At 23.7% G+C, this 27,838-nt stretch overlaps 1 long non-coding RNA gene across 1 annotated transcript in view; it reads left to right on the forward strand.

Annotated features, from left to right (window-relative positions):
* Positions 1-19,078, forward strand: part of LOC129606126 (uncharacterized) — a 91,956-nt gene extending 72,878 nt beyond the window's left edge. Inside the window, exon 4 of the long non-coding RNA XR_008696749.1 lies at positions 19,048-19,078. This is a non-coding gene — a long non-coding RNA (uncharacterized LOC129606126). The remainder of the gene's footprint in view (positions 1-19,047) is intronic.
* The last annotated feature ends 8,760 nt before the right edge of the window (positions 19,079-27,838 follow it).

Here is a 27,838-nt window from a genome sequence, read left to right on the forward strand (position 1 = left end):
AGGTTTACAACATTTCGGTTTTGTGTGCGTTGCCTTGTTGCCACAAGTAGTATGGCTGAACTGTAATCAGATCTGTGATAGAGAGTATTGCAATTAGTAGTCGATATTCTCATAATATATTCACAAAGTGATAATGGAAAAAATTAGTTCAGAAAACGAATCAAGAGCAATTGAATTTCAGTTTTGGCTGAAAAATATTTTATGTTTACCGGACCTTATGAATTTGAGTTACACTGGAAAATTTATAAATTTAGATGTAAACAAAACAAAACTATGCTATTCAACTTCGAACATTTTTTTGTTATAAAAATATAAGAGAAAAATAAAATATTTGTTTTTAAACCTTGGAATCACTTGTTCTACCTAATTTTGTATGTGGCAAGCCCCATTAAAGCCAATTTTAACATAGCATTTAATAGAGTATTTAATAGAAAATAAGACAGTTTAAATTTCCTGTAAAAATTTTATTTTTAGTTCTTGTCTATTCTGCTAACAAAAATATTTAATCTTAATATTATTACTCCTAGTATAAGAGCTAACATTACGCATCCGATGATCTTGATTACTCCTGGTGATTTGATCTTAATTGCTCCTAATGTCAAGCCTTAACGTCATGCTTTTGAATCTTTCACATTATACTCAACTGGTTTACATTTTCTAAATTAAATGACTACGCTTGTATTAAAATTATTATTAATTCTAGTGTTATTTTTCGAATAATTTCATTAAAATTTCTAAAACTTCTATTAAGTCGACATAACAATTTAAAATCTGTTACTGATATTTTGTAAACATTTCAAATTTTTTGTAATTAATCTAGCTACATCTAGCTATTTACCTAAACTGTAAGGCAAACAATTTATTCTTTATAATGAAATTTGGAATTTACTGTTGGCATCATACACAGTGCAATATTAAATATGTAGAGAAATGTTTCAAACACGTTATATGTAAGAATACGTTGATAATAATATTACATACATATTTTGAATAATGTTAATTTATTTTTGCATTTACATATGACTATGTATAAATATCTCTTTAAAGCAAAAAAAAAAAAACAAGATATATATATTTTTAATTGTCATTCAGATGAAATCGTACTGTACATATATAAATTTTTATCTTAATATTGCAAAAAATTAAAAAACAAAAAAAAAAAATATTAAAAAATTAAAATTGTAAATTTATTTTATTTTATCAGTACAATTTAATCATTTCTATGCTAACACACAACATACCATATACAAAATAAATGTGTCCTTCATATATTTTAACGTATATGTATAAAATGTGTACCTGCGTGTATGTGTATAAGAATGTATAACATATATTATTCCAACGTCAATATTACTTTAGTTCAAAAATAGTAAATCGCATACAGAAACACACATGAACAACAAAAATAAATAAGTTTTCATTTGCATATTGCAAATGTTTGGAACTGAAAATGTTAACAATATACAAACTTGTTCATTACTCTTTAAGTATATTCGTACGTTCATTCATCAGAATTGTACACCATTTAAAATAGAAAGATATAATTTTGTAGAACAGAAGCCTTCAATAATCCCTGTTAATATAAAATGCTTTATTAAAAATCTTAAGTGTAAGATTCTTCAGGAACTTATTGTGTTGAAATCACAAAGTTTTCTTCAATCTGTTACAGCAAAATAACAATATTTCAATCCCATAGTCTAGGATCACAACTATAATTCTCTATGGGAAAAAATTTCTATAATAAAAACTAAGAGACAATGTTTTATTGTAGACATCATTGGGTGTCTCATTCAATTCTTATGTTAGTACTAGTCTGAATTTTTGATCTAGTCCGCGGACAAGACAAATCATATTTTAAATAAAATCTATTTTATCACCAGGTCAGATAAATCAATATTGTTATTAACATAAAATGTTTCAAGCGAAAGTGCTTTTTCTAAAAATCAAAGATTTCATTCGAACTTATTAAATATTATTGAAATATTTCTGAGTTTGTTTTAAAAATAAAGTTGGGTCAAACCAATGGTTTGTATTGTAGCACTTTTCCCTTCAGCAAGTGAAAATTCTGCTTTTAAATACAGTCTATGTATAGCTATCACACTATTATTATTTTCATTCATATACATATTTATATAGCTATTTCTAGGATTGCATATATTTAGGATGATGCATACATGCAGTCTTTGAAATAAAGTAAAAATTAATATAAAGAGGGGTTAACATAATGCTCGATTTTAGAGTTAATTGTGTGAGTTAAGAAAAATAATTATATTTTTTAATGTCATGGAATTTATCGTTAGCTTTTTGTGTTTGTGGAAATTTGAAAAAGCTTGCGGTTTCGGAAATATAAGGTATCAAAAATTCAAATTTTACAAATTTCAAGAGGCGATAACTTGAGTGGGGGAGGAGATGGAAAAAAAATTTCTTCTAACGAAATGAACTATTTGTTAATGTCTAAAAACCCCTAAAATTTCAAGCTTCTACAAGCTGGGGTTTGGAAGCAAAACGAAATCAAAAAATTGGAAAAAAAGGACTTTAGATAACGGTATATTTGAACGGCCATTTTGTTTTTCTAAAGTTTAACAATAGTATATCGCGCCAGGGGAAGCAAGCTGCTGCCTTTATGCGTTTGCAAAATTTCAAAAATGCTTATGGTTTTATTGCAACAAATAGTTAAAAAAGGCCATTTTTAGGGTTTTGGGGGGATATAACTTCTAAAGGGGGGGGAGATAGGTAAAAATTTTGTTCTACGAAAATAAGTTTCTAGTAAAGATCTATGTACCTATGAAATTTCAGCTTTCTATCTTCAAGGATGTAGAAGTTTTGTAAACAGACACACGGGCAGACGGACGGACGGACGGACAGAGTGAAACTAATAAGCACTTTTTTTCAAAAAATTTTTGGAAAAGTGCTAAGAAGCGCGAAAATATCAGTGCAATCCTTGCAAATACATTTTGTGCGAGAATGATAATTTTTATTTTGTACATACATAAATATTGTATACATATTGTGTAATTATTTATAAAAAAAAACAAATTGTAATTGTAAAACTTTGAAAGGATCTTAGTTATTTTGAGGTTTAAGAAAACAAAAATAGAAATCAAAAACTCAGAATTATTGTTGATGCCAATAGTTTTCAAAATTCATGCAAGTTTTAATTAAAGTTTTCAAATTCTCTTTTCACTTCCATTCTCTTTTGCTTTAAACCCTGGTTTTTCTCTTACGTCAGCGTTATTTTAACTTGTGTTTTAACAATATACTCTTACTTATGCTTACATGTTTTTAACACAATTTTACTGTCATGAGCAAATCGTTGATTATATAAAATAGGTGACAACACAGAAGTATAACAGTGGACGTATGTAATATTGATCTGAATTTAATATAAAAGTATTATTTTTCTAATTGATAATAATTAAGAGGAATTAATTAAAAATAAATTGAATTTCTACAATATTTTCATATTTAATTCCTGTATAGAAATATAATAAAGAGCAATAACTTTGAAATCATGAATTTTATTCTCAATTGTCATTCCATCAGATTTCAACATATAAGAATATTCGAAAATTTATTTAACCTCGAATTCACATTTAATAAATTTGAAAATATAAAGCAATATACAGCAATATAATTTACATAACGCATAATCCATCCTAAAATTACAAAATTATTTTTTTAATTGAATAGTTATTTTTGGGCCAAATTTACATGAAATAACAGACAAATTTGAGATATTTACATGCAGAAATATTTAGATTTATCAAATGGCTTAATAAAGAAAATTTATATAACAAAATAGCAAAATCCAAAAAATAATTAATTATTCTACGAAAATAATATTGTTTATAATAATTATAATATAATTTTTAATTTATTTGAAATTCGAACATTAATTTCAATAAAATGCAAAATCTTTTTTTTGTAAAGCTAAAATATTACAGTATTAGCTGTTAAAAATGTGGTTGCTTCAAAATAAATATAAAATATTTAAAGTACGTTATTAAATCTTAGATAGTTTTGGTTTTGTATAACAATTATTTGAATTTTCCAAATATTAATTTAGATTTAAATTCCACGTATTGGTATTAATTTATCTGAAATGTATAAAATACGTACAATATTTATACATTAATAAAATTTATATTGTAGAAATTTCATATTAATTTTCATGAAAAGAAAATCTGGCTTATAATAAATCGAAACGAAAGAATTTTTCGCAAATATTTAATTTTGAAACCGGAGTTTTTTTTAGAAAATCGAATGAAGGAACTTTATAAACATATTGAATAAATTTACTTTAAAATTTGATAAATATCGCGCATACGATTTACAAGCATAATTTTATTAAAAGAAAATTCCATAAAATTAACATCTACGCATTTTTAAATATTTCACCCACACGTTTTCTCTTAAATAACAATAAATTTGTTTACGTATTTTGTTATTTGTTATTAACATTTAAATTTTTCAAATACAATAATTTAATAAGAAAATTAAAAGTTATTTTTCAATGAATGTTTTCTTTGAATTTCAATGGAAACCTTAATATTATAGTAAATGTCTAAAATATATTGTAATTCAATTAAAATTTTACTTATAATACCTTTAAAATGATTCTAAATTTAAATATTTTTATAATAGATTAGAACGATTTAAAATGTAAAAGTTCTACTGAAATTTTTAATTAAAAATTTTCAAAATCTAATATTATTTACCATTCTCTAGTGAAATATGACAGTAAAATGAGAATAAGTAAAATACTGTGATTACTTCAATGGAGAATAGGTTATTTTGTTTACATTAATTTATGTTATTTGTTATACATCTGATGTGTTTTAGTATAACTCATTACTATCGTATTTTTATTTTATATATACAAAGATATATTTTTCACTCATTATGAATTTGTTACTCAATTTGTATAATATATTTATAACATGAATCTCTCTTCAAGATACGAGTATGTTTTTGTATCATGTAATCATGTTGTGTGAATACGCTATCATGCTTATTCTCAACAGTCTTTGTATGAATATGATATAAAAACTCTTTTTCACTCTCTTTTAATTTTATAAATATTTTCATATATACAACATTGTCAATATTATTATTAGAGTTTATTTTAAATTTATTCCTATGATATTATTGAATCAAATTAAGAATTGTAATAATTTAATTTTTGATATTCTTCCTTTAAAATATGAAGTAAAATATTATTTATATATAAAAAAAAAAACAATATTGAAGCAATATTATCAATATAATTTTTATTAAATAAATTTTTTTTTGTAAATCTTTTTTATAACATTATTCTTAAAACGTACATTCCAAGTTTTAAATATTACCATAAATATATATTGTATGTTAACATAACATGGAATGTATAAGGACATTGACGTATTTATACCCGTACCAACTTATGTTCGTTGGTACGGGTATAACAACTAAATTTACCTTACTGTTTGTAATGCTAAAAAATAATGGTTCGAGATATTGACTCAAGTATATGTTTTTGATCAGTATCGAATTTTGAGTCGATTTAGCTTTGTCTATCCGTCCGTCTTTTCCATTAATAAGATAACTTAAGAACTAATTGAGCTAAGTTTACCAAATTTTCACAAATAATTTATTATAGTAAATGCCAGAATCTTATTTAAATTGGGCATGATCGACCAACTGATTCGTTTAGCTGTCATAGCCTAAATTTTTTTTTCTCAATATCTCAAAAACTATAAAAGATGTTGTATTGAAATTCCACACAAGTAAATATGTTAGTAGGGCCAGTGTTTCTGATACATGACATACAACTTCAAAACTATCTCAGAAACTTTAAAAGCTATGGTATTGAAATTTTACACAAAATATATTGGTAGAGCCAATGTGTTTGATAAAATTTGTTGAAATTGCTTGACTCCTTCTGGTAGCTGAAATACAACTTCAATAGTAGTTTGGTCATATCTTAGAAAATATTGAAATTACAGTACTGAAATTTTGCATAAATTAATATAATAATACGACAACTTAAAATCATAGTCTGTCCCATAGTGAGCTATGGCATATTTACTCCCACATAGGATAACAAATTCTTACGGGTGTCACAAATTCGTACAATAGAGTTGACACGGTCAACTCTATTTTTTTTTTTTTTTCTTTTTGAAAAATCATCAATTGTTAAATAATTTATTGCTTCATATCAAAAATTTTATTGGTTTTTTTTTATTTTTTTTTTATTATTTAAATATCAGAAAAGAAAAAAAATGAAAAAGAATGTGATAAGAGAGTTATTTCCTTTCTAATTTCTCTATAAGAAAAAAAAAAATTTTTTTTTTTGCCCAAAACTTTGAGTTGTTGTTTTTTTTTGTGATATTTTGTGTAAATTTGTAAAACATTATAAAATAAAATAAAAAATATGGCAATAAAATAAAATAGGAAAGAAAAACGTTTTTTTTTTTTTTTAGAAAATGAGAATTGAAACCTCAAAAACCTAATTTTTTCTCTTTTCATTTTTTTGGCAAATAAATTTTTCCAATATTTTATGAACCAGAAAATTTATTGGTTTTTATATAAAATTTGACTTAAAAGAGTAACAAAATAACAGAAAATAAAAAAATTTGGTTTTTTATGTGGCCCTACCTACACTTTTTATTTTGTTTCCTATTATTGGCTATGAATAATTTTTTCCATACAATACCATAATAAAAAATATACAAAAATTCATACACATATAATATATACATATACAAATATCTCTGGAAAGAGGGAGAGAGAGAGAGAGAGACAAGTTAAAAATTTTTATCAAAAATAAAATATTTTGTTTTTTATTTTTGAAAATATAAAAATTATCTTACCCAATATCCTGCCTGATTGTGATTTACAGGACTGCATATTATTTTTTTTTTATACAAAGCAACAACATTTTTTATTATGTTTTTTTATTTTGATATTTTTAAAATAATATTTTTATTGGAAAAATTTTTCATATTACCATTTTTCAACAAAATCACAAAAAGAGACAAAAAGGAGATAAAATTTTTTAAATTTTATGATTTTTTCATTATTTTTAATGTTAGAAAATTAAAAGTTAAAGATTTTATTTAAATAATTTTATGAAAATTTTATAACTATATAAGTATATAGTACAAGTAAACTATTATTATTAAAAAGTAAATGATTAGAATTTATTTATGTCAAACTTTTTCATAATGTTATAAAAGTTAAAAGTAGTTTTTTTTCTTGGGTAATAAAAAAATTTATTTTTAAAAGTTTTTCGACTAAAATAACAACTAATTTACTTATGTTTTTAAAATTTACATAATAAAATATTCAATACAAATAATAAAATTGGGATATGAGGCTAAAATAGTACATTAGTGGTGCGGTTATTGTAATCAAAATTTAAAAATTTTCTCTTTCGTACAAGATTCTTTATACGAAGTGATAAAATTCTAATATAAAATTTGAATTCTTTAGAATTGGAAGTGTTAACACAATGATTTCTGTAATTCATCGAAATAGTAATGTGTGACATTTTCCTGGTGAAATATCACTTATACAAACTGGGCAAATCGTACTGTCTTTTGTGTAGGTTTTTTTGGGGGTGATGAGGAAACGGTGATACATATTCTGTGTGACTATCCTGCTCTGGAGGCTGAAGAGGGTTTAGGTGGGGTTTTATTCAGAAATTTATTTGGAACCGGAGTAATGTAAGTGCGATATGGGAGTACTACAATATATCATGGCTGGCTGCGCAGAAAATTCTTTGTGACATTAATGATTTCATAATTCAAAAATAATTTCTTTAAATATAAATAAAAAATTCGTTTGCAGACCAAATCTATTTAGAGTGAAATGAAAAATGGGTAGAAATACAATAGTGTAAATTTAATTGAGCAAATTCAATGGAAAATCTATATAACTCCTTTTGACTACGTTTTAGTTTTAATCCAATTTTTAATAAAAATAAAAATTACTTCTCTGAACATTTCCCTAATGTTGCTGGAAATAATGTAATTATAAATTAAAACAGAATAATAAATGAAAATCTGATGCTCTTGGTTTTTCTCCAAGACAATGGTGCTCTTGTTTTTTCTTCAATTACGTATTTATCAAACTGCTCTCATATTTTGTAATTTAATTAATAAATATTCACCCTAAAAATATGCAATAATTCAGAATAGCTTACTAAATAATTTTAATATTTTTAATAATTTCAAAAATGGTTTTTTTTAATAGATTCTCAAAATATTGGTTTGAAAAATTATTTTTAGCAAATATATTTAATTATATGACAAATTCACTATTGTTCCATACATTTAGCATGACTCTGCAATTTAAAGCTATAAACACAATGTTCCGAGGATATAAATTGAAATTTATTTACAATATTATTAATAATTTAAATATTTTTCAGAATTATATTCAATATACTCTAATTCTTTTACTGTTATTATGAATATATACCTAAAAGTATGTAAGACCAACTATACTTTATAAAATTTTCAGTAATTTTTGAAATCAAATAAACCATATTTCTTTTTTTTTTTTTCTTTTTAATATTATAGACCATTACTATTATTATTTTTAATAAATATTAAATTATTACATAAAATGTACACATTATATTTGTGTACATTATGTGTATGTATGTATTCATACATCCTTTTGTTACAAAAAAAACATTTAAAATACTATAACTCTTATGTTATTACATGGAATGGTGTTAGAAAATGAAAAACTTAATTTTCTATAAGTTTTCCTTTTATGTTCATATTTTAATTTTTTTTCTTTTTGTTTTTTGCTATTTTATTAAAATAAATTATTACTTTACAAGCTATAAATGTCCGACCATAAGACACATATTAAGATAAAGGACCACCCATTCTCCATGATTGAGTTATTTAAAAAAAAAAAATACAGAGAAAAAGGAGCAAAAAAAAATATACTAAGAAAAATAAAGTTTCCTTTTCTATATTGAGCATAAAAATAGCATAAGGATAAAGTTTTCCATATTGTATTTTCTTCATTTTTTCATTATAATTTTTTCTTCCTTTCTTAATGTTTTTCCTATTATATTATAAGAAGAAGAAGAAGAAGCAACACAAAAAAATTATTAAATGAAAACTTTAATATGTGAACTGTTATAAAAAAAAAAAACGAAAAGGATCTAAAATATTATAACCAAAATGAAAATTATAAATTATTGTACTATTATGAATTTTCCTATTTCTTTTTTTTTCATTTATAAAATTGGATATTAAAATATAAGAAATAAGAAGAAAAAAAAATCAAACAGAAAAAAGTTCCTGGTTAAATTAAATGTTAAAAATTTTTTCAAAATTTTATTTAAGAGTTTGTGATTTAAAAGTTGGTAAAACGAATAGAAAAATGAAAATATTTTTTATAACTTGCACATACAAATTGTACAATTACACACATAGCTACTTAAAATTATAAAAAATTTCATTCTCATACAAATGCTCTCATAGAAAATTTTCGCATCCTTATTAAGTTATGATAAGTTTTTTCTATAAATTTTGTGGCTTTTTGGAAAAAATTCTATTTTAAATGCAAGATGAGTATTATTTATTTAAATTTTATTGAAATTTTAGAAAAGAAGACCTTAACTACACAATGAAAATTAATTTAGATTTTAATTTTAATATTGTTTTAATCATTGTTATTCGGGAATGTTACCCACTCTTAAGCATTAACGGAATTTAAAATATTGTGTCGGGATTTTAAATTAACAATAAAGAAAAGGAATAGTTTGTAAACCACATGCCGTCCTCATCCATATCTTGCAATTTTGGCACAAAAAAAAACTGGATTGTTATGGAAAATAACCGTTGTCTGAGCAGCTGCATTTTCGAAGGATAATAGTCCGATGATGCATTCAACATAAAATCTGCACGAAAAAGTGGTACGTTTCGGATGCATTTTGTATCTCAAAAATCACTTGTAGAATTTCTGAATTCCAAATGCGATATTTTTCTCGATTAATAAAGCCATCAAGATGAAAATTTGTTTGATCACTGAAAATGATTTTGTTCGAAAAACTTTCTTTATTTTCAAAATATTGTTCAACAATAGAAATGCGTTGTTCTTTTGGATAAAAAAAACTTTTCAAATTTAAATATTATGAAAAAGTTTTATAAAAATCCTTATAGCGTGACTCTTGCTGTTGGATTTCCTTCGAAGGACTGAAGATGAAATTAAAATTTTAAGATTATAGCTAAAAGTTAATTTGAAACCATACAGAAAGCCTATTTTGTACATAATTTTGCAATTTTCAATTCTCTAGGTAATCTGTATAATATGTGGCTCCTTTGTAGTAACCTGTATAGGAATATTCTGTAATATAATATTAACTGATACAGCGATTAAAGCTGAAACAAAACAAATTTTTTTCAAATTTCAAATATGAAATTATGTTAAATTTCAATAATTCCAACATTTTCCAATTAAAGAGCATCAAATTCACTTAGTAGTAGAAACAATAAAATTAAAAAAAAAAATTTAATGAATTCAAATTATATAATAATTATTAAATACGATCTTAAAGGCATAACATAAATTTTATTAAATGATGTCTTAATGTTCACTTTTTAAACAATTTTTATTAATAATTATAATCGATTCAAATAAATACTTAAGAATTTTAATTACTATAATCATTGTGAACAACAGTAGCTAATTACATCATATTAATGTTTTACCCAAAAAAAAAAGAAAAAAAAAGGACAAACAAAAGATTAATGACCATTTAATACAAAATTTGACCCTTAAATTTAATTTTGTTATTCAATGAATTTATCGTCTCATATTACATTTTCATTATTTAAATTATTTTGAAATTAATTACAATTGAAATATAAATGGTACTTATTTATTTAATTACTATTTAATTTATTGAAAATATAAAATCCTCTAAATCTTATGTATAATAATTTAAGAAAAATCTGTCTATAATAATTAAAATTTAATATCTTTAATTTCATTTAAATAACTTAAATACTTTTAATGTTATTAAATTGCTTTCAAATTAATTGCAATGAAAATTTTAAAATTTCAAGATTTCCAATATTAAAATATTTGACCACATTGGTTATAAAAATTTGAAAAAATTAAAATTCACTTAGAAAACAGTGAAGTTTTGGATTAAAGCTTGTCCCATAAAATATTTAAAAAATAAATTCAAAATAATTTTTTAGATGGATCTAGTATAAAATCAAAACCAGTATTAGATTGTAATGGGTCATATACAAAATTTCATTTGAATTCAAACACCTCGAAGATGCACGTTATGTTGGTAATTAGAAATCTGATTATAGCAATAGGCAAGATTGCATATACCATCTCATGTAAACAATATTTGATAGTCACGTAGATTACTGTATAAAGCAATGTGAAGAAAAATTTTCTAGTAATTTTTTCATGTATCTATAGTTGGTAGAGCGTCCGTCTAGAAAGCGGGAAGTCACTGGTCCGGGCTCAATTTGATGAGGTTATGTCATCCATTTGTTCTGCAGTGACATGAAGAAATTTTTGTAAAAATTTTAAATTTCGAAATGTGCTGGAGTTTAAATTTAAAACCATTCTTCTAAAATATTCACTCTCTAAAATTCATTTAAAATTTGTTAATTTTATTCTAAATTCAATTAATTGCATATGGAAAAATTCATTTGGAAGTAAAAATTAAGAGAATAAAATAGGAAAAGTTTTAGAATTTAAACTCAAGTAGCATAGTAAAAAATGGCAATTTTTGCAGTCTGATGCGCGTTAATAAAAAAAACTTAGTAAAATTTTTTTTTAGAAAAATCAAATAACTTTTTCATACTTAAAGGACTCATTAACTAAAACTAGAGCAAAGTAAAAATTTTGAAAATTTTCTGGAATTGTTCTAAATTGTAAACTATTTAACAATATTTAAAGTGTTTGTTTTATGATTTCGCCAAGGTCTCCAAAAAAAAAATTCAAGTATTTTATACAAAATTTCAATCAGAATAGTAGAAGTTACTTCTTAAGTACATTTAAATTCTTTGTAAACCAAAATCATTTCTGTTCTATATCCACAGTCGAACATTCTTTTGCAATTTGATTTGAAAAGCTTCTGAAATTTTGAAATATGGATTCGTTTTAATCTTAACAACTGAATAAATTTTAAATTTTTTTAAATATTTCCTAAATTTTAGCTGCCATTTCCTCAATTTTAACTGATTTAACAAGTTACATTTCCGATAATAAGTATACTTATAATATTTCCAATCAATTCAATAAAATTTTACTAGAACATCAGCTATTTTTAGTATAGCTTTAGTATAGCTATGGAAAACAAATTATTTAATAATAATAATATTATGATAATTAATTTAATTGATGTTAATTATTAAATGCAGTAAATTACTTCAAAATTAGAATGATTTATATATATAGAGTTGAATATTCCTATAATATAACATTTTGTCCCAATATACACAATAAATTTTACGGTAATAATCAATTTGTTATGCCTATCATTAAAAATTTATTTTTCAAAAAGGAAACAACAAATCTAAAATAATCAAATTAGAAAAATAAAAAATCAGGATTTTCCAATTTGGGCCAAATATGAAATTACCAAAAACAAGGATAAACAAAAAAATAAATAATTTGTGGATCCTTCTTAGAATTCATAAACAATTAACAGTTATTTACCCAGTTATTTTGCAGTTATTTCATAGAATTGCTTATAAAAACCTTTACAAGTACTTTACAATTATTTTTAAGAACTAAAAATCAAAAAAATAAAGAAAAACAGAACCTGATCTACTTTGCTTACATTTGAAAGATTTATTCGAAAAAAAAAAAAAAATTTTAAGGACCTCAATTTTCTCTCTACTTTAATGAAATTATAATACACTTTAGAAAGAAAACTAAAATAAAAAGGAAAATGGGGAAAAGCATTTTTTTTAAGTGGTTTTAATAAAAAATCTTTTTTTTTAACTTTACAAAAATTTTTTAAGTAAAAACAGAACTTGTTTTCATCTTTATTTTTTCTGTTTTTTGTTCTTTCTTTCAAAAATATCCTTTTTTCGTTGTTTACCCTTTTTTTAACTGGATTAACTTTTCCTCATTATTTTGATTTATTATTACTTTAAAGTACTTCTAATTTAAATTACACAAGTACACTTTTTTGTCAGGAATTTACTTAATAGTTTCTCTTTTTCATATTATTTATTCGGTTTCTAAATGTAAAACGGTACTCCTCTATTAGCTCTACCCATATAGATACAAATTATATTAAAAGTATTTAAGAAATAAACAAAATTTTAAATTTTTTTATAATTTAATTTATTGTACTTGGAAAATGATCTTTAAAGTAAATAATGTTAAAAATCCTTTAGAATGATAAGAAATGGAATGAAGATGGGTCAAACCAATGGCTTGTAATATGGCACTTTTCTCTTTCACAATTTAAAATACTGCTTTTAAAAACAATCTAGCTATGTACTATTAAAATTACTTCCTTCCACATACAAAAAAAATTCAAAAATATTGCATACATTTGGGATGAGGTAAAAAACATTGAAATTGGCTTAAATTTAATGGGTTATGCTCCAAATATTTTGAATTTCCTGCTAGCTTGCTGCGTTTATAGAAATTTAAAAAAACTTTTCAGTTTCAGAAAAATTAAGTACCAAAAATTAGAATTTTACAAAATTTTTTGAGTTGATAACTTCAGATGGGGTGGATGTAGAATAAATTTTCTTCCAACAAAATTTATTAGTATCCAAAAGTTGCTAAAATTGTAGACTCCTTTAGGTAGTGGTCTACAAGAAAAACAATATCAAAAATTTTGAATAAACGTATTTTATTAGGTAACGGTAAATTTTAACTAAAATTTTGATTTTTTAAAGTTCAAATATGGTATGCCAAGGTAGAAGAAACATGCCACTATTTTTTTACTATTGCAAAATTTGAAAAATGTTTCAGGTTTTGTTAAAATAATTACTTAAAAAATGGCATTTTTACGACTTTGGAGGGGTTATAACTTTTAGAGAAAGGGGAGGGGGAAGATAGTTAAACATTTTCTTCAACAGAAATAAGTTTCCATCAAAGATCTATGTACGTATGAAACTTCAGCTTTCTATTTTGAAAGGCATAGAACTTTTGTAAACATTTCCACGGGCAAACGGACTGACCGAGTGAAACTATTAAGCCCTTCTTTTTAAAGTTTTTTGGAAAAAATAGCTTAAAATTAACAAAATAAAACTATTTTCCTAACAAATTTTATTGCTAAACAATTCTAATGGTTAAAAGCCACAAATCCTCCTTAGGTATGCCATGAAAATATTTGAATTTTAGAAGATAAAATTGGAGATAATGCCAGTTATGTAAAAATTGGTGCAATTTCGGCTGAATATCTTCAATATTGGTATTCTACTATAAGAAAATTTAAATAAAAATTTGCTTTATTACAAGAAATTGGAAACAAAACCTAAATTGCGACTTAATCTTACTATTTTAAGAATTGATCACATTTCAATAAATCTATATTGTCCTCAGTTTTAAAATTTTTCAAAATTATTTTTACTCTTATTCCTATAATCTCTTAAAAAATTAAATTTGCGTCAATTTCAAAAATCAAATTTAAATTCGGAAAAGATGTTAAAATTTACCAATAAATGGAGAAAAAAAAAAACATTAATAGCAAATAAATGAGAATGAAATGTTTTTTACCATATTTAAGATTTTTTAAAATTCAAAAATATTTTAAGGTTTGTACGCCACATATAGACATACATACTCGTATATGTATATATACACAGGTTACCCTAAATTTTTTCCAAATATTTGTAATTTGTTTGTAAAGATGCGGTTTAAAAGTACTTAAAATTATTGAAATTGCGTTATGAAAACTAAATGATTTTTGATTTCTGAATTTTTAAAAGTTTTATTTTACAGGATACTTCAATTATTATTAAAATTAAAGGGATATATGAGAATACTTGTATATAATCTAGGAAAAATAAATTAAATTGTAGAGAAGATTTTTAATTTATTCCAAAATTAAATCTTCAAATTCCTATAAAAAATTTTATTGCTCCGTCTGTGAATCGTTATTAATTCATATTAGTTTTGTTTAAAGAAGACACAATTAAACCCCCCATTAATGGGGGCAATAATATAAGCAAAGTTAACATTAATTAATTAGACATTAAATTTTGCCACTGATGAAAGATTAAAACGCAGGAGAGTTTTAATTTAAGAAAATATTGAGCACGAATCATACTATTTAAATGTAATCTTTGTCGCAATTAGAAGGCGTATAAGTAAAATATACGGGAATAATCGCTTAAAAAAAATTTATTAAAATATTTCAATCTTAAATTCAAGGTTTCTAATATAAATTTAATTTACTGCTTAATATTATAAAAACGTAATTCTTTTATATCATCAACTTTCCGAAAGTAAGTATAATAATAATTAGCAAGACCAACAAGTCTACTATATGTTTTATCAGGATTTTCTAAGAATAAGAACAATATTGAAATAATAAATCTATTATAGAGTAAAATTTAGTAGGACGCTACTGAACATTTTATTAATTTTTTCCTATCTCATACATATACAATATGGTTAGTTACATGTACCCATGTATGTGTAGTGTACACATATAATTATCTACATTAAATTCAATAAAATTAATTTTGAAGTCTCTTGTTCGAAATGTGTTTTTGAAAGCTCTGTATGTGTTTTTATGTACAAATAATAAATAATCAATAAATTTCTTATTAATTTACTCTTACATTCACAATACTCACACTTAAATTATAATAATATACTTATATATATAAATAAAGAAATAATTCAAATTTTTTTTTTTAAAAAATTAAAAAAAATTTTCTAGATAATATTCTTGACCTCAAATATACTTCACACCGTAATGAAGACCTTAAAAAATATTTCATAGTATATAGTTGCTCTATATGCCAATGTATATGTGAGGACGGATAATTTGTGCTTGTTTATATACGTATTACAAATAAAGAGGATAGTCCAAGTCCCTAGATCATTTATAACACCAATATAAATAGAATAAAGTGTTTTTATTATGGCTTGTTTTTCTGCTTTTTTTTATATAATATTCTTCTATATACATACATATATACATTAAGGATTTCATTTTTAATTTAATGTTTTCATCTCCTTGTCAGAAATTATATTGATATATCAATATTTTTATCTTACATATATATATATTCAGGTATAAATGACATTATGTACTCGAAATAAAATTGAATTTATAGTACCCCTAAAAGTATGCAATTTTATATTACAAATCAATTTTTTAAGGTAGCTATCCCAAAATAAAATTTTTTATCCCATTAATAGATTGATATGATCTCATTATAGAGAGTATTTATAATAAATTTTAAGAGAACTTAAAATGAAATACGGTACCTCTGAAAGTATTCCGAATAAAAAGGGAGTTTTCTTTTCATATACCTAAAAAAAAAATTATATTTCGAAAAAATTATCAACCATTGAAGAATTTTTTGAATTAGTCATTATCGTACTTAAAATTAAATTATTATTATTTTACATAGGCAATGATATGACATAAAGCGTACAACAGAGGCACATTCAATTATGAAATTCAAATTTTTGACCAACTTATACAAACTTAATTAAATATATTTTTTTAATTACGGTAAATCTTAGTGTATTAACTTAAAGTTTTCGACCCCAGATTATGGGTAATAAGAACTGGTACCCAAGCACGATTTTCTTCTGTTTGGAAATCTTAATATTCTTAAATTATACTACCTAATGTGTTAATTGTAATATTATATGTTCCAGTACAGTAATCCCTCGGATAAAGTAACATCGAAATAAAAAACTCGAAATCATTTCTTCATGTAGAGGCCTTCAAATCTCGCTAAAAATCTATTTTATTTATAAACAAGCCACATTTGTTAGAATAAAATTTTTGTTACATAAAAATTAGGTTACATAACGTTAAAGTTACATAATGTATAAACCTCACTTTGAGTCATTTTGTTTGTAGTCGTAAATTATTTTCAGCCTTCAAAACCGTATTATAAGCAAAGGATTACTGTATTTTGTATATTAGAATAAATTTATCAAGAAAATGAAGACGAAATATGTAAGCAAAAACCAGTAAAGCACTTAACTTTTCCATTAATTTTTTCTTCATTTATGAAATTTGTGCTTCTATACATTTTTTTTTTCCTTCACTGATCTTTTATTAAACTACTAAAGATTATAAACATTCCCACAATAAATATCGATTGAAATATATTTGTATAACACAAGTACCTATATATTATATATACTTGTATGAAAGCCATTATAAATTTTTAAATTCTAAAAAGTACCAAGATATTTTTGAACATTTCAAATACTTAAATGAAATTTCTCGTCTGATATCTTTGTGATACATAAGTTATTACATTATGACATAAGTAAAATATATAATATGAGTAAAATGTATATAAAATATAATTTATTACATGAAATGCAAAAAAAATAATAAAAAATGAAGAAAAATTTTTAAGAATTTTATTTATAAAAGGAAAATTCTTAATTTTGATTTTAAAGATGTAGCAAATGCGACCATCTTTGTTTTGTAATATCTAAATTGTTAATTTTATGTCTACCTACATTTGAGGCGTTCAACACATTAGTGGCTTTCTTTCAAAAATCACATTTCAAGTGAATTGCGATAGAAATATTTAAATAGTTATTTTTTAAGAATATTTTTAAAAGGCAAAAATGAACTTATGTCAAAATAGATCAAAAAGAGGACTAAACTAAGTATAATTGAAAATATAGAACAACTTTTCAGACCATTACAGCTCTATTGAACATAATAACTCATTTTTGTAAAAATGTTGTATAGACCACTAATGTGCTGAGCGGCTCATTTGTGAAACATATTTGTTCTTTCTGTACTCCTAAATTTTGTATAATATTCTGTATAACACTTATGTCGTCATTCACTGTACATATACTGTGTAATGTGGATGTAAATAAAAATTTGTATGTATACCAAAAATTGCGTCGTATACATCTTTTATTTTCACCCAAGATTTTAGAAATATTATAAATCACAACTCTGTGTATTCACTATATATTTTGTTGGGATTTATGGAAATGGAGAAATTTCCTCATTCACCATATGTGGTTAGAATTCCTCTCACCAAAATGTTTTTAGAAATTCATTATTTATTAAAAAAAATTATTTAAAAATTTTTAAATACATTCATGTCATTATAATTTATTTCACTCAAATTTTTACAAAACACTAGTAGAAAATCGTCCCGAAAGGATTTTAATGTATATACTCCACTCTTACTGTTCTAAATTTTATTTAAAATCTGTTAATGCGAAGATTTTGTAAACATATATCCGTATATGTATAAACTCATTCAATTTTCAGTTTAATTTCATACTACATCACCTTGACTGTTATATTCTACATAAAATCATGTATTGAGAGTCCTTGATCTCTTATACCATAATCAGTATAACTTATATAACATAATCATGTATTATGATTTTTGGTTTTTTTTTCTCAGAAATATTTAATATTATCAATAAAATTTTTCAATTTAATATCCATAAAATGTTTAAATTCAATTTGTACCGAGATATTTAAAAAAAAAAAATAATAAAAACTAAAAAAACTGACAAGAACATAATTTTTGTCTGTCTGCAAGCAAATTAAATTGAAATGTTGAAAATCTCTTAATATTTAAATAAGAGAAAATAAAAAAGTTTTGAGGAGATTAAGTTGAGAATATACAAACACATAGCACATAATGTTTAGTTTTAATTTAAAAATGAGAATTTTTCTTTAACATTATTGTGAACTCGAGTACTTTTTGGTTGGGATTAATTTAAACACATGTTTGGATTATTTAAAAAATTTTTCTATAAAATTTGATTTTCAATTGTTTAATTATTATTCAATTTAAAATTAGTGACTTAATGCTAATATGATATTAATTAAAATATTTATTTTTTGTTTCTTTTCAGGTAAGTGATGAATTTCATAAAACGGAAATTGAAGTAAAACTATTTTTAAGGACAATGGTAATATTAATTTTTTTTGCGTGACTTCATTAATTTTACGTCTACAATTTCAATAAAGAAAATTTTAAATAATATTTTAATGAAAATTATGCAAAATTCCAACTTAAAATATTTAAAATTATTGAAAAATCTATTATAGTAGTTGCTAAAATCTAAATTGCTAGTACTTTTGAATTGAATTTGTTGACAATCAGAAATGCTCTCTTAAAAATACCCGCTTGCTTTACTTCTCTAATGCTAAATGGCTTACTGAAATTTCCGAATTGTTTTAAAAATAGTGCAAATTTAAATGGAATTTCAACATTTCATATTAATTTATTACAAAACCTAAAATTTAATTTCAAAACCTTGAAAAGAATTCAAAAATTTTGTTCTTAAAAATGCAAAAAAAAAAAATTGTTAAAAATCAAAAACACATTAGAATTATTAAGGTAATCTACATAATTGCAATTAACAAATTCAAGAACTTATTTCAGCAATGTCTTGCAATTTGTTGTTAGTTTCTCTAAAATTTCCAAAGGTTTTGAAATAAAATTTTCTAATTAAAGCAAATTAAAAGAAATGACCATTTTCAAATACAAAAAAATTCTGATACTCAAATATTTTTAATGCTGCACGGGAAATTTTCCATAGGATTTAACTTTCAGTTTTTAATTATGAAATCTAGTTAAACTCATTTATACGAGGTAGCAGGTAAATTGGCATAGCGTCATTTTTGCTGCCATGCTTCAAAAACAAAAATTCTGATGAAAATCAGTAGATAATTTGCAGGTTAAAAAAAATCAGCCAGAAATAATTTTTTTTTCTTTATGGCAATTTATCTTTAATATTTTTTTTTTATTATTAATTTTCAAGTATTAATTTTACTAATATTTTTTACCGTTGCAATTTTGTTTACCATTAAAACATATCGAAATATTTTCCATCCTTTTTTATGTTACGTGAAAATCTTTTTTGTCTAATAAAAATTTTTTCAACAAAAAATTTGTTTTTTTCCCAATATCGAGAAGCAACAGACATAAAAAAAAATTACAAAAAATATGAGAAATTTGAAATAAATTGAATTTTAATTTTATTTAAATTCTTCATATTTTTGTTTACCGAAAATGTAAAATAAGTAAAAAATAAAGTTGGGTCAAACCAATGGTTTGTATTGTAGCACTTTTCCCTTCAACAAGAGAAAATGCTGCTTTTAAATACAGTCTATGTATACCTATCACACTATTAAAATTATTTTCATTCTTTAGGATGACGCATATATGCAGTCTTTGAAATAAAGCAAAAATTAATATAAAAAGGGGTTAACACAATGCTCGATTTTAAGGGTTAATTGTGTGAGTTAAGAAAAATAATTATATTTTTTAATTTCATGGAATTTACCGTTAGCTTTTTGCGTTTATAAAAATTTGGAAAAGCTTGCGGTTTCGGAAATATAAGGTGTCAAAAATTCAAATTTTACGAATTTCAAGAGGTGATAATTTGAGAGGGGGTGGAGATGGAAAAAAATTTTCTTCTAACAAAATGAACTATTTGTTAATATCTAAAAGCTCCTAAAATTTCAAGCTTCTGCAGTCTGGGGTCTAGAAGAAAAACGACATCAAAAATTTGGAAAAAAAGGACTTTAGATAACGGTAAATTTGAACGGCCATTTTGTTTTTCTAAAGTTTAACTATAGCACACCGCGCAAGGGGAAGCAAGCAACTGCCTTTCTGCGTTTGCAAAATTTCAAAAATGCTTATGGTTTCATTGCAACAAATATTTAAAAAGGGCCATTTCTAGGGTTTTGGGGGGGTATAACTTCTAGAGGGGGGGAGATAGGTAAAAATTTTGTTCTACGGAAATAAGTTTCTAGTGAAGATCTATGTACGAGTTAAATTTCAGCTTTCTATCTTCAAAGGTGTAGAAGTTTTGTAAACAAAAAAAGTGTCCACGGACGGACGGACGGACGGACGGACGGACGGACGGACGGACGGACGGACGGACAGAGTGAAACTAATAAGCACTTTTTTCAAAAAAATTTTTGGAAAAGTGCTAAAAAAGAATGTTAAATAAATTAAAATTAAAAACACATTTAGGCCAGGAGCTGATTTTTTTGCTAAACGTTTTTTTTTTTTCATTTTATTATTAAAGAATTAATGGGAAAAATTTATCGGAATTTTTTTCTTCAATAAAAACTTGTTGTTATTAATCCCAATAAATATTTTGAAACTTTTGAATTTTCATGTACCAAATTAATATTCGCAAATATTTCATTAAAAATTTTTTTTTTTCTTAATTAATTTTAAGAATATTTTTAAAATTTCCCAATTTTTCACGTCGAATTTCCCAATTTCGCACGGTATGGACGTCCTTCTCCGTCGTAAGATGGCGTAAATAAATTATTTTTAGCAAGATGTTACTCTGTCGATTTTAAAGAAATTTTATTATGTGAGCTTACTTAAGCAATGTCACGAATTCACTATTTTTTTTTGGATATCTTAGATCTCGAAAACAGAATTTGCGTTAGAGTTCAATTTTACATTACGTTGACCATATTTAAGAAACTATTTGGCGAAATTTATTAAAGTTTAATATTTCAGTTCGGTTGGTTTCCGGAAGTAACTGACTACAGTTCTGTTTGTAACCGGAAATAATTGACTAACATCTTCGAAATTTGAAAGAAATATAAACAAGTAATTTTTTAGACAATACATATTTCGCCTGGTCATATTCTGACAATATCAGATTTTTTAAATTGTATTCAATTATAAGAATATTGGCAAGAAAAATTTAAAGCAAGTTTCCTTTATAATAGTAAATTACACGTACTGGGTACTAGTCGGTTATAAATTTTTTTAAGCCGCAGTTTTATAGCTTTCGATTCGTATTTCATAAAAGGGCCTTTCCCCCTCAATTATTTATTGTAGGCACACAAATTTAGTCAACTTTATTTTTAATCACTTTGTCCAAGTTAACCTGTAAGTAAACTGGGTTAAATACTGGCATAAAATACTTTAATTAAATTACAAAGCAAATACCTAAAAAATAATAAAAAAAAAAATGTGACAGATATTATTTTATAGCGAATTTAATATTTTTTGTCCATTTAATATAAAAAATTTTTGTTGATGGCTTGCAGTAATTTTTAAATTTCATTTTTTTTTCTGCCAAAAATTTATTGAAAAAAATTTATTTTTGTCTTTTCTAAATTTATTAAATTAATTGAAAACGTTCCAAATTTTTTTTTTTATTTATTTAATTATGGGGCCAGTAAGAGGATTTTAAATAAAAAAAAAAAAACAAAAAAAATTAACAAAATTCAGAAATAAAAAGAAAGTCGAAAAATTAATTAATAAAAGCTTTTAAAAATTCCAAAAACAATGAAATGAAAAAAAAAATTAAATAATAGAGAATGAAAACTATAAGTAGTTAAAATACCCAATTAACGTAATTGAAAAATTTGTTACTATTTTAAGCGCATTATTCATTTTATTTGAAATCAAAAAAAGAAAAAACCGAGAAACTGATGGAAAAAAAATTAAATATTAAAAGGTACTTTAAATATTCGCTAGGCTACACATAGTAAAAATTTGGGCAATTTCTACATTTATACATTTGTATGTACAAATAAGACATGTATATAACGGGCCTATGTACATATTTAAATTTCAATTCGATTTTGTAATTTTAAATTCACTCATTTTCTTTCAGTTTACCAGTATTAATAGAGCAATTTTTATAAATTGTTGTAAGAATTTATTTTTGATATTACTCAATTTTATCCATTTCGTTTACCCCTTAATTAATTCTAAAAGAAAATTAAATGGTACTGGGTATCAGGGGAAAACATTAATAATATGAATATTTTTGATATTCTCTTATTTTGTTAATATTCGTTTGAGTGGAACTTTTGGTTTTACTGTCAATAATTCTGTTCATTTTAATAAACTGGATATAGAGAGAATCTTTCTTTTTATTATAATATACCTTAGAGTTTTGAAGCTCCTATTCTCAATGACCACTTGTAATATTACAGTACAAAATTTATGAGTTGGAATTAATGAGTAACTTATTTTGAATTTCTTATATTCTACAAAAATCGCCTTAATATTGGCATGAATATTCAATTGTGTCCTATGGGCATAACAATGTCAAAAATTTAAAATAATTTTTTAAATAATAATAATACTAATTGGTGTTTTTATCTTAAATTTAATATTATAATAAATTTTAGCGAATTTTAGGTTACAATAATAGAATACTTATAGACCTTTATCCTTGCTCCTCAATTAATACAGCTATGATAATTGATGTGGTAGCTATAAAATTTGATTTGTATTACAAAATATTCATTAGGCTAAAAACATAAAACTCAAATTCACAAATCGAATAAATTTTTATAAAATTTAATATCACTTTTATTATAAATTGTAATTGTGTATTTTAATACTGCTTTCATTTAACAATTTCTGTCATTTTAAATTACAAAAATTTTTATATGAAATTTAAGTTTGCAATAATAAATTGGTAATTCATGTGTAAAATTTACTAAATAACTGAAACCATTTTAGATATTAATTATATTAAATAATAAAAATTAATTGCATTAGATTTAAAATTTAAAATAGAAAAAAAACTGAAAACCAAAAAAAAAAATTAAACTTTTGAAAGTGTTTTTGCAAAAATTAGCAATATTGTCTTTAAGCATTCAGCAGAATATTTAAAATAAAAGTTGCTTTTATTTTATAGTTTCTACAGCAACACACCACCAATCTTTGTGAAGCACTCACTTGCATGATTTTTACAACTATCCTTTAAATATTTAAAAAATTAAGCCATAAATTAATCACAAAAAATACTATGGATTGACGTAATAAGGGCCTAATGGCCTCTGTCATCCCTACTGAAAAAAAAACAGTCATAAATTGGACCAGTTTTAATTAGGCGAATTTGTAATATACTGATAATGCAATTATAAAGCTTCACAAATTACTGAACTCGAGCTTTTTTAATTAGATTAAATAATCATATAATAGAACACAAGGTATAGGTACTAAATTGAATTATTTAAATGTAGCCTTCAGTTAAAATTAAATTAATAAACCTATGATGTTTGATCAATTGTATTCGAACCGCTTAGTAAATATTGTTCAAAAAAAATATTCAATAATAATAACTAAAAGAGTAACTAACAATACGGCGATATTAATTTACAGAATAATGAATATTTCGTATAAGCTTACAGTTAAATAGCAAATTTAATATAAAAACGGATAAGGATCACAAAGAAATAAAATTCGAAAATATTGTCAAAAATTTCCTTCTTTTCATGTCATTGTATACGGTTCTATCTGAATAGCTTTGTATTGCTGACTAACTCAGTTCGCTAACAAATTAATTGACTCTTGAATTGAATTATTATGACTCTCGTTATACGAGTACATTACATTTTGATATAAAAAAAAATTGATAACACATAAGATTTTATTAACATTAAGTGTTCAAGTTCATTATCAAAATTATTCAAAATTATAATAGGTTGCAATTATAACATAGAATAAAAATAATTGATAAAGGACTGTTCGAAGAATAAAGGAACACAGAAAATAGTCACATTAGAAATTTTTTTATTAATATTGAAATTAAAATTGTGTTAGAAAAAGCATATTATTTCTTTATTTTGTGAATTACAAAAATATAGCAGTTAAATTTTCAGATTCTTAAACTATAGGCAGTATAATATTGTCTAAAAATGAATTTAACAAGCGTAAATGAATTTAAAAACTTGAAAATTTGTTGGCTAGTCCAAATAAACAGACAATATAAAATAGGTGTAACATTTAAAACACGATGCAAACCATAGTAAATGATTTACTTAAATCAGAACTTGTTAAGGATAAAAATCTCTACCGGATAAAGCTCTAAATCTTATCCATATTGACAGCAAAGATTCTTTATTTTAAATGTAAATACTGTCTTCCTTTTAAAGAAACTATAAGACTCTTAATTTTCATTTCAAATGTATAACAGTTTTAAATTTATTAATTTATTTTTAACATATTTATATGGGTTAGTTTACAATACAATATCCACTATCTTTACAATATTCCACGAAGGAACAGCTAATTTCAAGGTTTTTCATAAAAAAAAATTAAGTTCTTTCAAATTTATAATACAAAATTATTAAATTCTTTAATAAAAGGAACAAAAACCCTCTAAAATATTGAAAATATTTAAATTCTTTTAAATTAGCTAACTTCCATAAATTTTACAGGAAAAAAAAAATTTCATATCAAGAAAAACATCCTTTTTCTTCTTTCTCTCTCTCTCTCTCTCTCTCTCTACTTCTTTTCTTTTTCAGTCATTCTTTCTCTGTCTTCCTCTATCTCATTTCAAATTAGCTATTATTTTCAAATTATACATTTATTATTATATTATCTAAATTCTGTTTGAATAGAAAAATAACTCTGACTAAATATTGTCAGAACAGGATTGTCTATTCGTGCTAACGCTATTAATGTCAATATTTTGTTTTCTTTTTAATTCTATTATAATTCTTCGCTGTTTTCTTTCTTAAACATTACATATATATACACACATATTTCAATAGTATACATTTACATATATGTATATAATGATATTATTATTTCAGTATTTGTTTAAGTAAATATACTCAACTAATCTGTTATTTTTTTTTTTTTGAAAAAAAAAAATGTCCTTGTTACATTATTTGTTTTATTCCTTTTCTTCTTTTTCTTTTTCTTATGTTTGCCTTTGTAACTTTTGTATATACTATAGTAAAAACTTAACAAAGTCATAGTGATTATATTTTGATAACTCAATACAAGAATATTTTAAGTTCTTAGAGAGGAAAGAAAAAAAAATAAAGAGCAAATACATAAATGAAATAAAGAAGAATGAAAACAATAACAGATGAGAGAGAAAGACTGGATTTACAAAGCTTAAATCTAAATATCTTTTAAGAATAACACTAAAATTGACTAAAGCTAAAATTGCTCACACATACTGAATAAAAAAAAAAAAAAAAGAAAATAAGAAAAACAATAAAGAGAAGCGAGCGACATTAAACATTAAATTTTATATGATTCTTTTTTCCCTCTCCCTCATCCTCTCCTCCTAATCCATTTTCTTGCGATTTCTCAATTTTTTTGCGAATTTTTTAACATATTTTCTCCACAACCGACTTTACTTCTACAGTATTCATTCCATTACACTTCAATATTATGTCACTTTACTCTTATTATCATTGTTGTTTTTTTTTTTTTTTTTTTTATTGTGCGTTTTGTATTCTGCTGTTCTCATATTGTCTTCTTTCTTTTGTTGAATTATTTTTTTTTTTTTATTTTTAAAAAGGACTTCTTTTGTATTCCTTTTCGTTTTCATCACATTACAACATAATAATAATATTATCAAATGACAGCTTCGATGATAATATCAGAAGCTGCCATCACATTATCATAAATACGATACATTGATATATATATATATATATATATATATATATATATCCAATATCCTTTTAAATATCCTTTTTTTTTTAATATTTTTCTAATGTTTTTGCATGTGCTGCCTTTTTTTCTTTTTCTGCTGTCTTTGTTTTTCAACTACATATTTCGTTTTTTTTTTTCTGTGTAAATATCAGTATAAGAAAAATAAAAAAGAATAAATGAAAAAAAAAATTTTTTTTGAGAGGATTCCTAAGAGGAATATTGAAACAAGTGGATTATCAGTGATAAAAAATGGTTAATAGGCTCATTATTGTATGTATAAGGATGAGAGTAATATAGAATACAAAATAATACTAAGTGTATACCAACACTAAATAAATACGTTCATATTATGTTATTTCTCGCCCATATTATTGAAGATTTTATAATTATGATATTCTGATAAATATTAGAAATTATTATGATGCTTGCGATTGTAATTGTTATGCCAGCAATATTATAATTTGATTTGCCGTTGCAAAATAATTTCCAGTTCTTATAAATCAAATACGCATTCTTGTGGAAAAATAATTTTAATTTTATGTGGTTCTAGGTCCGAATTTGCTAAAATGATTTACAATTTTAATAACTATTAACTTATGCGAAATATATTTTGAATGTAGATAGAACTATTTTGCTCTTGAATTAAAATAATGTATTATGAACGTTGTAAATCTTTTATTTCAAGCTGCTGTTAAATGTAATTGTGAACGAAGTATACAATCCTTACAAAAATTTTATTCGATTTCAAAGTTATTTTCTATATAATTTATCCAGTTCCATAATTGTAATTTTCCATTTGTAGATATATCTTTATTATATCCAAGAATCTTGAATAATATTGGATGTATGGTAGTCCAAATGCTTAGCAATAAATTGTCAATTATATTAAATTAAACCTCAAATTTTACATTAAGTAATATTCCAATAATATCAGTTAAATATGGCTTAGATTATAAACTACGTTAAGAAGAAATTAAACTAAAATTCAAGTAGAAATTTGTATTGCTCTCTTAATATTTTCCATTTATTGATTGAATACACCTGAACGTTATATGTGGTTACTCACCACAAATAACGTAAATTTAAAATATACGAAATTAGATTATTTTGAAGCTACGATTTAGAGCCTTTATACCAAACAACATTGAAAACAATCGAGAAAATTTCATTTAACTATTCTTCTTTTTATTAAAAATTTTTTGTGTGTCATAACAATTTATTTTGTTGTTGCACATTTATTTTTA

The sequence above is a fragment of the Condylostylus longicornis genome, unplaced genomic scaffold, assembly GCF_029603195.1.
Source record: "Condylostylus longicornis isolate FDR11 unplaced genomic scaffold, ASM2960319v2 ptg000017l, whole genome shotgun sequence".
Taxonomy (NCBI): Eukaryota; Metazoa; Arthropoda; class Insecta; order Diptera; family Dolichopodidae; genus Condylostylus; species Condylostylus longicornis.